Genomic DNA, 4,177 nt, shown 5'->3' with positions numbered 1-4,177 from the left:
AATAATTAAAAATTAATTTCTTATACACTTATTCTTTTTAGGGTAAAGTATATTTTTTGTCCCTAAAGTTTGATAAAAATTTTAAAAATATCCCTAAGTTTTATTTTGTTTTAATTTTGTCCCAAAACTTTTCGATTTGCATCAAATATACCATTGATGGCTAATTTTTCAAAAGATTTTAGACCAATTCAACAATAATTTCATAAGAACAACCCTCAACACAAACAAATCAAGCATAATTTTCATGCATTATTGTTAAATTGGTCTTAAATTTTTTGAAAATTTAGCCGTCGAGGGTATATTTGATGCAAATCGAAAACTTTTGGGACAAAATTGAAATAAAATAAAATTTAGGGATATTTTTAAAACGTTTATCAAACTTTATAAACAAAAAGTATACTTTACCCAAATTAATGATAATAATATAAAAGGGGCGGGGGTATTGGCTTCTCTCATAAAAGAGAAATTATTAAACCCCACATTGTACCAAATAGATAAATAAATAAAATCCCCATTGGATTGCCACTGTATATATTAACTACACTAACTTCATGGAAGTGCATGTTTGCTGATCAAGAAGAAAATTTGCATGCTTATAAATATATCATTTATGTGACGTGAGAAGGTAAAGTTGTAAAGCTTTTTAAAGCTGAGTGGGTTGCAATTTTTTATTTTCATATATATTTTATATCATTTATAAATTTACATGACACACAGATAACTCACTCTTTTTATGCAAAAGTTTAAAATCTCAAATTCAGTTTTTCTTTCTTTCTTTTTTTTTTTTTTTTAATTTAGTGATCATTGAAATGCTGGAATGTTTTTAAGTATATCTCTCTTATGATTAAACAAATGTTAGTGGTATTTTGTTTGCCAACAAAAAAGGAATTTAGTTTAATTTTCAAAGACACCTGACCTAAATGGATATTAATTTTTATAAGGCTTTTCAGCGGAGTTTTTTTTATTGGTTGTTTGATTACGTGCTTTAATAACACGAGGAGTTTGAGTATTATTTAGTAGTTATTAATTTATATTTTTAAATATTAAAATAATGTTAATAGGTTTAGAAATTTTTTTTAACTAAATAAGATGTTATAAATAATAGAGATATTTCAACGTACTTTTTAGTTTCGTGATGAAATTATTGTGCACACAAGTGAGGTAAAAAGTTAAGTGATTCTTTTCGATTCAATTTCTAAATTTATAGTGTTGACAAATTAGATTGAGTGACTTTCTTTTTTGTTATATCAAGAAATTGAATAAAATATAGAGCGATTTTTTTTAATTCAATTTCAACCTATCTTTCTATACTCTATTTCAAGAAATTCGATTAATTGTATTCTATTTCAACCTATCTTTTAAAAAATTGGATTAATTATATTTTATTTCAATTATAAATTATATCTTCCATTTAATTTCAATCCTTGTCTTCTTATTTATCTTTTATTTCGTATAATTTAATATCAGATTTCAGATATTAAATTAATCCTTATTAATATATGTTTCTTCTTCTTGTATCCCAAAAAAAAAAAAAATTCTAATATCTCTCGCGTCTTTTTTTATGTTTTTATTGTCCTTGTCTTTTTGTGTTTCATTCTTGTTGATTTTATTATTTAAAATAAAATAAAAAAACATACAATGTAAAAGAAATATATATATCTTTTTTGTATTTGTCTTTTTTATATATTATTTTTTTAACTACAAGATTTGATGATGAATCTTTTTTTTTTTAAAAGAGAATAATTTATGTTTTAAATATTTGTGATATGAAGAGTTGAACTATTATTTAATAGTTATTAGTTTATATTTTTAAATATCAGAATGTTCAATTTAATTTTATGTATTTTGATTTTATTTATTTAGTTATTAAATTGGCCTTTATGTTAGTAGATTTAGGATTTTCTTTATTTTAACCTAATAAAAAGTTATAAATATCTCATAAATTATTGTCTCTGTTATAGAGATCTCAAAGGAGTGTCAAAGTATTTTTTTATTTTGTGATAAAATTATAGTATAGACAAATGAAATTAAGTGAGTCCCTCTCCTATTGTATTAAAAAATTAGGTAGAAAATTAAAGTGACTCTCTTCAATTTAATTCTTAAACTATAGTGTAAACAAGTTAAGTTGAGTAAATCTCTTGTTACATCAAGAAATTAAATAAAAAATAAAATAATTATCTTTATATTTAATTTCAACTTATTTTTATATTTTATATTTTAATTTTAAATTATCTTTTTTATTCAATTTCAATCCTTGTCTTTTTATTTATCTTTTCTTTCATATCATTGTTGGAGAAGTCATCATAAAATTGTGCTCTATTATTGTGTATAGTTCAAATTAGTTTTTGATAGTTTTTGCTATTGCAACCAATTTCAGTTAATATTATAGCACGTTATCAAATAAATTTAGTATGAAGCAAATTAAAAATAAGTTTTTGTTGAGTTTAAATTTTAAATATTTTTTATACCAAAAAAAAATTTCAAATATTTCTTTTAATTGAGATTCAAATGTTCTTATTGAAAAAATTTTCAAATATTTTTTTTCCTTATGTTAAGTATTAGCTGCAATATTAATAGTACAATATTGGTTACCAAAACTTTTTCATTAATATTTTCTTTCAATAATTAAACTGTCATATAACATAAAGTAATTAGTGCCAATATAATCCTCCACAATAATGATCCACATATATTCACTTGGTGCGATATATATAACTTACTCTTAAACTAATACCGCTACTCTTAGGTTGCCAAATCTTTCATGATTTCTTTGCTTGTTCTTCATGGATTAGATTTCCTTAAAAAATCACATTCTCTATATATATATGTGGCTTGCATCTCAGCATTATGGGACCCAATAAGCTTTTTACCTAGCTCCATAAATTTCAAGTTCAATACATTTAAAAGGACTCATCAAACTCTTCCCTTTATTCTTTTCCTCTTTTTGATATTCACCAAGTATAAATACTAATTAATGATTTACAAATGATGTTAATCATAAAATCTCTTCAAATTTTTGCAACTATGATTTGCACTGTTTCAATTAGCTAGACCTGGGTCAAAATGCAATGGTTTAATTATTAAATATTTTGATGACACATTTTTTCACTTTACACTAATAAATGACAGTTGTGGTTACATGAATCTGAGTTTAATTAGTTTGTCCAGATATGTATAGAGATAGAGGTCTTTTATCAAATTTAAATGGAAATTCAAATCAAAGTTTTTAATCAACCACCAAACCAATAAGATCAATTGAAGGGTCAATTTCAACTTTCAACAATGCAAACCCAACCTACTTAGTTAAAAATACTACTAATAAATGTTTAAGAGGAGTCGTTAACTCATCTAATAATAATATATAGAATTAATTTAAGTAATTAACAAAGGTGCTGTCAACTCCTGTCAACTCCTATTATTAAATAGCCAGTTAGGATTGTTACTCATTTGTTTTGTCTTAAATCCAGATACTTATGAATAAGTATAGGAACTAATTAATTGTTAAATAGCTAACAGTAGTAAAAATAATTTGTTAGTATAAAACTGCTTTTTAACCTTCACTTTTTGGACAATCTAGGAATTAGAATTAGCATTTAAGATTTAAAATTTAGAATTTTAAATTCAAAATTTAAGATTTAATGTTTAAATTTAAAATAAAAGATAATTTTAAAAAAATTAATTAATATTAACTAAAAAATATTTGATTCCCTAATTGAACTCATTTCTTATTTCGCTACCTTGTCCAATGCATTCAGAGTAATATTTGGCTTGTAAAAGATCAATTAAGATTTTACTTCATATATTATGATTTAATTTATATGAAGAACTAATAATTTGATGCAGAACATGGAATATAAATTCAGTAGGCGAGGGAGAAACAATAATACAAATATAATAATTGGAAAAATCATCCTATTACAAATAAAATATTTTAAGCATTAAGATAACGAAGAAATTGAGGATGATGTAAAATATATAATACAAGCGAATTAGTTAAAGTGGTAGAAGGAATTTGGTATTATATGTGGTAAAAAAATATCTTAAAAATAAAAATTATTATATTTCTATTAGATCAGTTATGTTATATAGAACAGAGTATTGAACAGCAAAAAATAAACATAAACATAAGTTAAATATGATTAAGATGAGAATGTTGAGATAGATAAGCGACCACATG

This window comes from Arachis ipaensis, chromosome B09 (genome assembly GCF_000816755.2).
Source record: "Arachis ipaensis cultivar K30076 chromosome B09, Araip1.1, whole genome shotgun sequence".
Lineage (NCBI taxonomy): Eukaryota > Viridiplantae > Streptophyta > Magnoliopsida > Fabales > Fabaceae > Arachis > Arachis ipaensis.
Note: the sequence above shows the minus strand (reverse complement) of the source record.